General features: G+C 40.8%; 1 protein-coding gene across 1 annotated transcript in view; it reads right to left on the bottom strand.

The window, feature by feature from the left end:
- LOC140491824 (ran-binding protein 17-like) overlaps window positions 1-12,072 on the bottom strand; it is a 430,222-nt gene that overhangs the window by 369,193 nt on the left and 48,957 nt on the right. The gene's annotated exons all lie outside the window — the stretch shown is intronic.

Here is a 12,072-nt window from a genome sequence, read left to right as displayed (position 1 = left end):
TAGATAATCCAACCACTTTTTTCTTTCATTATTATGAAAAGCTTCATCAAAAAACTCCCTAATTTTCTTGAAATGATTCTAATGCTGCAAGTTTTTATTTGCTTCGGTATTTTCGCATATCAGGAGGTTCCTAGTGAATCAGTATTGCTCCCTCCCTGAAGTCTCAATATTCTTCTGACAATGTACAGGCTGTAACCATGCACAGAACTCCAGGTGTCTCATTAACTCCTAATATAAGTTTGCTATTACATCTCAACATTGTTCTTCTGTGTACTTATCCCACAAAATACTCTGTGACTTTAACAACGAAGTGTTGCTTTTGTTTTCCTGTGAACCCAAACCTCTGAATCCTTTTACTCATCCTCTTCCAAAGTGAAATAATTATTTCCCTACCCAAAGTGTAGACATTAAATGTAATCTGGATTAGTAGTGCTGGAAGAGCACAGTAGTTCAGGCAGCATCTGAGGAGCAGTAAAATCGACGTTTCGGGCAAAAACCCTATTAAATGTAATCTGCCATTTTTGCCCATCCGATCTTATTGGAAAATTTCCTTTGATTCTAGAATGATTTGCCATTGCTTATATTTTAGTAAAACCTTTTTTTTCCCCACTCTTTTTCAATCTTCTATTGCTCAATCTTCTCCAATAACTTCCTGTGAGGAACATGGTCAAGAATTTCCTAAGATTCAAGGACTTGATATCCACGGGATTGAGCATATGTCAGTTCTTCAAAGAATTCCAGCAGCTCTGCCAAACATATTTTTACTTCTAAATGTTTTGTTGGGTGCTCCTACTTATCATTACTGAGGTATTCAATTTAAAAAAAAATATTTTTCTAATCATCCTGTTCAGAGAATTTATTACACAACTTTGGAGCAGGTGGGACTTAAACTTGGGCCTCCTGGTCCAGAGGCAGGGGACACTGCCACCATGCCACAAGAACCCTTCACTGAGATACTTAGTAATTTCATCCTTAATTAAAAATCCTAATACTTGCCCTGATAAACATCTTGTTCTAACTGGCTCATAATTACACAATTTAGTTCCATCTGCTGTTACGACACAGAGAAAGGCAGCTGAAACGAATCAGCCTTTCCACCTCTGCATTCGGAACATTGTAAAATTTAAACCATCAAAGACTTTCAAAATTGACCCCAACATGTTGACAACCTTGCAAAATACCTCTGGTCACAGACCTCCAGTCAGAGATCGAAACACTGTCTTCTATGACCAAGCTAATTCTGTGTTCAACTTGCCAACTCGCTGTAGGCCCCATGGGACTTAACCCCTGCATCAGCATGCCATGAAGGACCTTATCAATTCCTTTAGTAAAATTCATTAAGACAACATCCACTACCCTACCCATATCAGCCATTTTCACTTCCTCAAAAAACTCAGACAAGTTAGTGAGACATGAACTCCCGTGCACAAAGTCAAACAGACTATCCCGAATAAATCCATTCATGTCCAGGTGTGAGCAAATCCTGTCCCTAAGAATCTTTTCCAATAATTTCCCTACCAGTGACGTAAATTTCATCGGCCTATGATTTCCTGGATAATTCACGTTGCCCTCCTTAAACAAAGGAACAACACTGGCTATTCTCCATTTTTCTGGGATCTTGCCTGTAGTTAAAGTGAACACAAAGATCTCTGCCAATGCCCAGTAATCTCCTTTCTTGCCTTCTTCAGTACAGTGGCACTGCTGCCTTACAGTACCAGCAATCCATGTTCGATTCTAGCTTTGGGTGATTGTCTATGTGGAGTTTGCATGTTCTCCCTCCGGGGTCCTCCAGTTTCCTCCCACAGTCCAAAGATGTGCAGGTGGATTGACCATGCTAAAAAAAAATTCTCTGTCGTCTGCAGAGATGTGCAGGTTATGTGGGTTAGTAATGGTAAAAACCACGTGTGGGTTCATGTGGCGGGAAGCTCTTCACAGGGTCGGTGGAGAATTGATAAACTGAATAGCCTCTTTCTGCACTGTTGGGATTCCATGGATCCTATTAGCACCTGGGGACTTATCTAATTACCTTAATATTTATCAAAACTTCCAAAACCTGCTCTGTCTTAATATTGACATGCCTCAGAATATCAACATTCCCCCCACAATACTTTTACCATCGTCCATGTCTTTCCCCTTGGTGAATTCTGATGCAAAGTACTCATTAAGAACCTCATATACTTCCTCTGACTCCATGTATAACTGATCTTTTATGTCCTTGAGTAAACGTACTCTTTCCCTAATTGTTCCTAACATAAGTACAAAATACTTTGGCATTCTCCTTAATCCTACTTACCAAGGACATTCATGGGCTTTTCTAGCTCTCCTAATTTCTTGTACAAGTTCTTTTTCTGCTTCCTTTATACTCCTTAAGGACCTTGTTTGATTTCAGCTTCTGAAACCTTACATATATTTCCGTTTTATTTTTGATTAAACTTTCAATATTTCTTGTGATTTGAGGTTTCATCCTTATCTTTCATCCTCAAAGGAACATGCTGGGTCTGAACTCTGGTCAACTGATCTCTAAAAGACTCCCATATGTCTGATGTGGATTTACCCTTAAACAACACCCTCAATCTAATTTCTTCGGTTCCTGCCTAATACTGTTGTGATTGATTTTCCTCCAGCACTTTCACAAAAGAACGAATTGGCTCAGTGGTTAGCACTGCTGCCTTACAACACCAGGGACATGGATTCGATTCCAGCTTTGGGCGACAGTATCTGCGTGGAGTTTGTATGTTCTCCCTGTGTCTGCGTGGGTTTCCTCTGGGTGCTCTGGTTTCCTTGCACAATCCAAAGATGTGTGGGTTACATGGATTGGCCATGCTAAAAGGAATGTGCAGGCTAGGTGGATTAGCTATGAGAACTGCGATGTTACAGGAATGGAGTGGGTCTATGTAAATGCTCTTTGGAGGGTCAATGTGACTCAATGGGCCAAATGGCCTGCTTCACACTGCAAGGATTGCATAATTCTAATGAGTCCTTATTCATAGCTATCTTAAAACTTATGGAATTATGATCACTGTTCCCAAACTACTCTCCCTCTGAAATTTCGATCATGTGGTCAGGCTCACTCCCCAATAAAAGGCCCCTGTGGCAGCACGGTGGCTCAGTGGCTAACACTGCTGCCTCACAGTACCAGGGACCCAGGTTTGATTCCAGTCTTGGGTGACTGTGTGTGAAGTTTACATGTTCTCCATGTATCTGCATGGGTTTCATCCAGGTGCTCTGGTTTCCTCTCACAAAATAAAGGGGTTCAGGTTAGGTGGACTGGCTATGTTAAATTGTCCATTGTTTCAAAGGATGTGCAGGCCAGGTGGTAAATGAGGGGTTACAGGAAAGGGTAGGGAGCTGGGTCTGTGTGGGATGCTCTTCGGAGGATTGGTGCAGACTTAATGGGCCAACTGGGTTCTTTCCACACTGTAAGGATTCTGTGATTCTTCTTTAGCTGGACTACCTACATACTTGTTTCAAGAAATCCCTCCTGGATGCACCTAACAAATTCTGCCCCATCTAAGCTCAGCACAAACAGAATCCCAGTGAGTACTGGGCAAGTTAAAATCACCCATGACAACAATCATGTTGTTTTTATGAATTTTCATGATCTATTTACATATTTGCTCTTCTACTGTCTACTGGGAGGCCTTTAATATAAGCTTATCATATCAAATGCACCTTTCTTATTTCTAGATTCTACCCATATTATCTTGCTGGATGAGCCCGCCAAGATGTCCTCTCTTAGTTAGCTATGACATTCTCCTGAATCATTAATGCAACTCCCCACTCCTTTTACATCCCTCTCCATCTCACCTGAAACTTTTAAACCCTGAAACATTTCTGCTACCAGTCCTGCCCTTCTCTCAATTGTCTGTAATGGTTACCACATTGTAGTCCCATGTACTAACCCAGGTTCTAAACTCATCTGTTTACCTGTGACACTCCTTGCATTAAAATAAATATACTTCAGGACTGCTAGTCCCGATTTGTTCATTAACCTGGCTCTGTATGTTCTTCCCATTAGACCTATTTGATTTATCCTCAATCACACCACATGGTGACCTACTGCTCTGTTTCCCACCCTCCTGCCACACTAGTTGAAACCTTCCTGAGTGGCACTAGCAAACCTCCGTGCAAGGATATTGATGCCGCTCCAGTTTAGATGCAGATAGTGAGGTGGTACCACTATCTAATTTGCAAGTGAGATTTCTCACCAATAGCTATATGAGGGGGTCTCCACTTTCTCATGTGCACTCTTTTGGCTCCTACCCTAGTATGAGCTGACTGTGCTAATTTATTTAATTCGGGAACTCTCTCATGTGCTGCAATTTGGGAGATCAACTAAACACTTCACTAAGTTTATCTTCACCCTTTCAGCAAGTTTTAGATACCCTTTCATTTGCTTTTGGTGCTGTATCAATCCTTATTGATAAATTTCGGTTAACCACTGCCCTGGTTAACCCATATGAAGGTAAGATACCAGCCACCTGTTGCTGTTTTGTTTCTTGAACCTCCTTTGGGCATTCTGTACGTTTGGGTGAAGCTACAGCCCTCAGTCCTGTCAAATTGTTACCCAGAAGTAAATCTTTCCCTCAATAGGTAATGTTTTTACAACTCTGACAATTACTTCTGATAACAAATCCCATTTTATTTGTACTTTATAAAATGGAACTGGAACATATTCTTCACCAATCACATGCACCTTAGCTCCCATCAAACTCTCTGGAAGAAAAATTAAATCTGTAAGAGGCATTATCTTTCTGCCATGACTCTTAGTATGGCTATAGAAACACAGAATACTGAGGAAGGCGGCCATTTGGCCCATTGAGTCAGCACTGACCCTCTGAAGAGCATCCCACTAAGTATAATCCCCCTACCCTATCCCCATAACCCCAGATTTACCATGGCTAATCCACCTAACCAACATATCCCTGACACTATGGGCAATTTAGCATGGCCAATCCACCTAACCTGTACATTTTTGGATTGTGGGAGGAAACTGTAGCACCCAGAGGAAATCTATGCAGACACAGGGAGAACATGCAAACTCCACACAGACTGAGGGTGGGATTGAACCCGGGATCCTGGTGCTGTGAGGCAGCAGTGTTAACCATTGAGCCATCGTGCCACCCTACAGGATTAGCCACCTCACCTGAAGTAAAGGGAGTCACCTTCCCTTTTGACAAAAACCCTGCATATCTTTCATCCAACTTACACATTTCTTTACAAACAATAAAATTCACCTCCATCCGTTTTGATACGGTTAGAGCTACAACTCAGTCCATGTTAGTATCTTTTTGTGTTCCCTTCTCGAATTCATTTTTATTACTCCTCTAAGTCCCAAGTGTTTATTTTGTCACTTCCAACATTTCGAATACACGAGGCCCATTTTACTAGAAAAGGAGCATTTAAGTGTTATGAAGGTGTCAAGGTCCTGTACCTTTAAGATATCTGAAAAGCTAGCAAGGCCTCTCTGACAGAGCACAAGGTGTTCTAAACAAGGTAACAATGTAACATTTGGTTGACACAGCTAGCACTAACTGGGTTGCCATGAGACAAAAACAAATTCAAATTTGGCCAATCAGTTTAAATTATGCCCCAAGATATCAAACTCCAATCAAGTTTGAAATCAGTATTTGATAATATTAAAACCAATAAAACAATCTGATGTTTTGAGGGTGTAAAACCGGACATTTTTGAACAGTTGAGAGAGCGGCACGGTGGCACAGTGGTTAGCACTGCTGCCTCACAGCGCCAGAGACCCGGGTTCAATTCCCGCCTCAGGCGACTGACTGTGTGGAGTTTGCACATTCTCCCCGTGTCTGCGTGGGTTTCCTCCGGGTGCTCCGGTTTCCTCCCACACTCCAAAGATGTGCAGGTCAGGTGAATTGGCCATGCTAAATTGCCCATAGTGTTAGGTAAGGAGTAGATGTAAGGGTATGGGTGGGTTGCGCTTCGGCGGGGCGGTGTGGACTTGTTGGGCCGAAGGGCCTGTTTCCACACTGTAAGTAATCTAATCTAATCTAATCTAGAACTGCCAAAAGACCAACAGATGTAGGCTGCTTGTTTAAGAGCTCTCATAAAGGTACCTGTCTGTGGAAGAAGTTTGCCAGCAGAACATAGAAACTGACCTGGAGAGAATCTACAGAGAAAAATCTACAAAGGAGACTCAGCAAAACTGGTTTTGAAACAAATTTTTTTTTGTAAATCTTAATTAGGATTTTTTATTAATCAGACTAGCATTGAAGACTTGGAGGCAAAAAATAGGTTTAAGAGAACGGAGTTATAAATAGTTGCTAGTTAATATCCTCTGTTAGGCTTAAAGAATAAAGTTGTTAATTTTTACTTCAAATCGTGAGTTTTGAGTTAGTTCTTTGCCTCTCGTATTTTAACAGATTACAGCACGGGGCGAATTGTTTCTGTGTTGCTGGTTTAAATTAGCAGAGAGGTTTACTCCATGCTGCAACATAAGCTTCGAACTTCACCTTTCCCCACAACAATTTCCTTCTTAATCTGAGAAGGGTTCTTGGGACATTCCCTACTGTCCATTCTCTATCCTGACTACCTACCTTCCTTTCACTTTCCAATTTTTAGTATTCTCAAATTTCTGGGGGTAATGGAAGAAAGGTTTATGGAACAGTTCATAGTCGTCAGCCATTATAGCTACCTGTCTTGCTGTTGCTACCCTTTGGTCTTCTAAATGAGTTCTGAGTACAGAAGATAAGGAAATGTTCAATTCTTCTAAAATAATTTCTCTGAGAGAATCTATTGTATTCTCAGCTTTTAAGGCGCTTATCCATCTATCAAAATTAGTTTGTTTAACCATCTCAAACTCAATTAAGGTTTATTGAGACTGTTTTTGTAAGTTCTGAAAACCTCTTAAACATACTAAGGGGCGGGGAGGGTTGTGTGTGTGTGTGTGTGTGTGTGTGGAGGGGGGGGGGGGGGGGGGGGTGGGTGCAGTTGAGGCAACCTTGGCTGACAAGGGATACTATAAAACCAAAAGCATCCAATGTAGTGGGAAACTAGAGGATTGCAAAGTCTTTAAAAACCAGCACAGAATAACAATAAACATAATAAGGAGGGAGAAGATGAAATAAGACAGTAAGCTAGCTAGTAGTATAAAAGAAGATTGCAATTGTTTGTTTTAGATATATAAATGGTAAGAGAGAGACAAGTGGACATTGGACCACTGAAAAATTAGGCTGGAGAAGTAGTCAGGGAAACAAAGAAATAGTGGAGAAACTCAACAGGTATTTTGCATCAGTTTTCACATTGGAAGATGCTGGTAGCATACCAGAATTTTAAGACAGTCAGGGGCCGAGGTGACTGTAGTTACCATCACAGAGGAGAAGGTGGTGGGGAAGTTGAAAGATCTGAAGATGGATAAATCTCCAGACCAGATATACTACATCTCAAAGTTCTGAAGGACATAGCTGAGGAGATTTTAGAGGTGACCTTTCAGGAATCACCAGAGTCAAGGAGGGTTCCACAGTACTGCAAAATAACGAATGTAATGTCCCTGTTTAAGAAGGGAAGGAGGCAGAAGGCAGAAAATTATAGGCCTGTTAGCTTGACTTCAGAAATTGGTTAGATTTTAGAGTCCATTATTAAGGATGAGATTGTGAAGTACTTAGAAGTGAATGGTAAAATGGGGCCAAGTTAATGTGGCCTCATCAAGGTGAGGTCATGCCTGACAAATTTATTAAAAGTCTTTGAGGAGTTAATGGGCAAATTAAACAAAGGAGAGCCAGTGAACAGGATTTATTTGGATTTCCAGAAGGCCTTTGACAAGGTGCTGCACAGGAGGCTGCTAAATAAGTTCAAAGCTCATGGTGGTCAGAGCAACGTAATGGCATGGATAGAGGATTGGTTGACTGGCAGAAAGCATAGAGCTGAGAAAAAGGGGTCTCTTTCAAGATGGCAGCTGGTGACTAGTAGTGTTCACGGGGGTCCATGATGGGACCACAACTACTGTACATTGACAATCAGGACGAAGGAACTGAGGCATTGCTGCGAAGTTTTCAGGTGCCAGAAAGAAGGACAAGTGAGAGACAGGTAGTGTTGAGGAAGCAGGGAGGCTGCAGAAGGACTTGGACAGGCGAAGAGAGTGTGCAAAGAAGTGGCAGATGAAAAACAATGAGTTGAAGTGTGAGGCTTTGCACTTTGGTAGGAAGAATAGAAGCATAGGCTATTTTCTAAAATGGGGAAAGGCTTTGGAAACCTGAAGCACAAAAGAACTTGCAAATCCTAGTTTAGGATTTTCTTAAGGCTAACAAGCAAAGTCAGCAGTTAGGAAGGCAAATGCAATGCTGGCATTCATTTCAAGAGGGCACACAAGCAGAAATGTACTGCTACGGCTATATAAGGCTCTGGTCAGACTGTATTTGGAATATTCTGAGAAGTTTTTGGCCCTAGATCTAAGGAGTGATGTTCTGGCCTTGGAAGAGTTCAGAGGAGGCTTACAAGAATGATCCCAGGGATGAAAGATTTGCTATATGAGAAGTGGTTGAGGACTCTGGTTCTGTACTTAATGGGGTTTAGAAGAATGAGGAGGGATCTGATTGAAACTGGAGGAATACTGAGAGCCCTGCATAGAATGGATGTGGAAAAGATGTTTTCATGAGTAGGAGGGACTAGGACCCAAGGGCACATCCTTAGAGTGAAGGCCCGACAACCCTTTGGAACTGAGACTAGCGGGATTTTCTTCAGCCAGTGGGTGGTAAATCTGTGGAACCAATTGGCACAGAAGGCTGTGGAGGCCAAGTCATTGAGTGTTTTTAAGACAGAGATAGATGGGTTCTCGATTGGTAATGGAACAAAGGCTACAGGGAGAAGTCAGGAGAATGGGTTTGAAAAACATATCAACCATGATCGGATGGCAGAACAAAGTTGATGGGCTGAATGACCTAATTCTGCTCCTATATCTTATGGTCTAAGATCTCTACTGATATGCTTTGGGGACCAACTCATCTCTACTTAAAGTAGCCTGTTTCGCCTTACCATAATCCCTGAAATGTTCCTCTGATGGGGTCGCATACATCTCTAGTGCTTTACCGGTTGCACGTGCAAGGTCCAGTTCTTGCTTTTTGGCCACCTCATTTGGCTTTCTATCTTCGCAAACAGCATGAAAAATGCTTCCATATTCTTCTCTTTAAATTTTGGCAAAGTCTGCCCAACTGCAACCAGCAGCTGATGGAACTGTGGATTATGACTAGCAATTTCTTCTTCTAAGTCTTCCCAGACCATAGGTAAGATGGGTATTCCAAGTGAAAATGTGTTGTTGGGAAAGCGCAGCAGGTCAGGCAGCATCCAAGAAGCAGGAGAATCGACGTTTCGGGCATGAGCCCTTCTTCAAGATGGGTATTACACTATTGAATCTCCAGTCCCCCATGACATATTGATATTCAATGGAATCTTGAAACTTCTTGCTTTTTCATGTTTCTCCCAGCAACCTTGGACATATCCCATCAGTTCACAGCATCCTTCATCCACTGAAGTAACTTATATACAACTTTTATTTATAAATTTTTCATCTTTCTTTTGACTTACCTTCCCAATATTCTTTTCATTAGAAACTCTGATGCTTTGTCACAGGGAGTGAGTGAGACAGAGGCCACTGTAACAATTCATCTAGATAAACTTTTGAAGTAAGACACATGAGAGCAACTGGAAGAGTGGAAGTCATATAAGGTTGCTCTAACAGAAAGCAGACAAAGGCACAGGTGCAAAGGGCTAAGTAACCATCATTTGTATTGAAAACATTAATAATGTGAGAATGGAAGGTCTTAGAAGAAATGTGGCTAGACTACTGAGTATAGTTTTAGGCACTCCACTGTAGACGTAATATACCAGCAATGGGAGTGGAGTAGCACAGATTCACAAAATGTTATAATTATATTTGATAAAAAATGCTTCAAATATAGAGGTGATTTTGACCACAGTTGAGATGTTCAAGAGGTTACCTCACACAACCTTCAAGATTGTAAATAATTGTTTCCACAGTGAATTGAGACAATAGCAATTGACCCAAATGTAAAATAACCACAAATGGAATTAAAAGGAAGATAGAGACAATGTGCAGAATGTTAAATTCTCTGTCCCAAACACTACTTTGAAAAAAGGAAAGCATTAATAAAAAGGGAAATAGGAGGTGATCAAGCAATTGGGACTAGACTGGGGCTTGGGTGGAAAGATCTAAAATTCAAATAACTGTTCCTGTACTGGAATGTTCCATGATTCTGAGATAGTACCCACTAATTGATGCTCAATATTTTGATTAGAAGTTCCAAGATTAGGCAAGACTAGGAATTAGTACCAGTTGAAATGCTGTCTAAATTTGAAGAGTTTTTGACATCTACAACCCAACTTTGCTGAGATGAAGAATGGTCACATGGACAAGTTTGGGCATTTACTGGCATATGTGGAACAGGACCACTGCAAAAACAGTAATAAGAAAGTGGAACAGTGCAGATTCACAAGAATGTTAGCCTTACATCTATGAAGAAATGCTTCAATACTATAAGAAAGCATAAGTGGTGAATTTTGGATCGTCTAATCAGCAAATTTTGATACAAAGGTTGTATTCAAAACAAAATCTCAATGTTGCATTCCTTTCTATTCTTTTTAAAAAAATATTTAACAGAAATCAATTTGGTTGCTGCTGATATGATAAAGATCAAAATCATGTTGCCAAGTTCGGTACCCATGAAGATGGACTCAACCAGGATCTTGGGTTCATGTCACACTAGGGGTAACCCCACTACACTATACACACACACTCACGCAGACCCTCTCTTAGACACAGATATACACCCCATACTCTCACCCACGAATACACCCTCTCACAGGCTTATATTCCGCCACACTCATGCACACACTCTACCAAGCATGCACACACACAAACACACACACTCACACATTCACACTCTCTCCCACACACGCACTCTCTCTCTCACACATGCATGCATAATCACATACAAATCACTGGGGTGAATTTGCATTTGCATAATTGTAATTACAGATACATTCTATTTTGTTCAAAAAGCACACAATCTGCAGGCAGTTAATCCATGCAACATTTTATAAATTCCTACTTTGGAAATAGAACCGGTCTGACCAAGATTGGGATACAGACAGACTCTAACCTCCCCTTTAATGCATTGTCTGAGTTGAGATGTCACTTTTTATATGAAACCTTATCTCAAGAATGTGACTTGAAAGTAGTTCTGGGATTTATATATTAATGAACTGCAAACTTCAACCCATTCGAAAAGATGAAAGACTTTACAGCAGTCTTAGTTTGTTCAATATATTGCATCAGTTGCATGACACTGTGGTCCTTTGCTATAAATTCTGTGTCTTATGATCCTACTCCAAAGCGACCCGATGAAGGAGCAGCGCTCCAAAAGCTAGAATTTCCGAATTAACCTGTTGGGCTATAACCTGGTGTTGTGTGATTTTTAACTTTGTCCACCCCAGTTCAACTCTGGCACCTCCACATCAAAGTCAAAGTAAGTGAGAGGCTATTGTAAGCATCATTGTCAAAGATTGAAGCTCCATTATGTTAATTAAAATAAAGTCGTTCTGCTATAATGCGCGTTTCGTTAATGGGAATTTGCTATAACGTGTGTATTGGTTATAACACAATTCCGGCCCCATTAGGTTAAATAGTGCTGCTATTATGCGATTTTCGTATAACACGGGATTGTATAAGAATGGAATTACCATGATATAACAGAACTAACTGCAGTTTGATTAGCTGGGTAGTAGTCTTTGAGACCAAGTTACAATTCTGAAGCTCAGTTTAAATCAATAGGTATTGTCTGTTTACTTACAAGAACAAGAGTAACGACTGCAAATACAAACTTATCCCAAATAGAAACAGCAAAATATGGAAATGCAGAGCAGGTCTGTGAACCTTTCTGTCACAGAAAGTTAGGTCAGTGGTTTTGAAACTTCAACAGTCAATCTGTACCTAAAAATGTGTTTGTTCTGCACAAAAAATGGCCATTCAGCCTATTATGTCTCCGTAAGCTATCTTGTCATGACTTATTGTATATTTGCAATTTCTTCTTT

Source organism: Chiloscyllium punctatum, chromosome 20 (assembly GCF_047496795.1).
Source record: "Chiloscyllium punctatum isolate Juve2018m chromosome 20, sChiPun1.3, whole genome shotgun sequence".
Classification (NCBI taxonomy): Eukaryota; Metazoa; Chordata; class Chondrichthyes; order Orectolobiformes; family Hemiscylliidae; genus Chiloscyllium; species Chiloscyllium punctatum.
The sequence above is the reverse complement of the archived record's forward strand: the minus strand, read 5'-3'. Positions and strand labels throughout refer to the sequence as shown.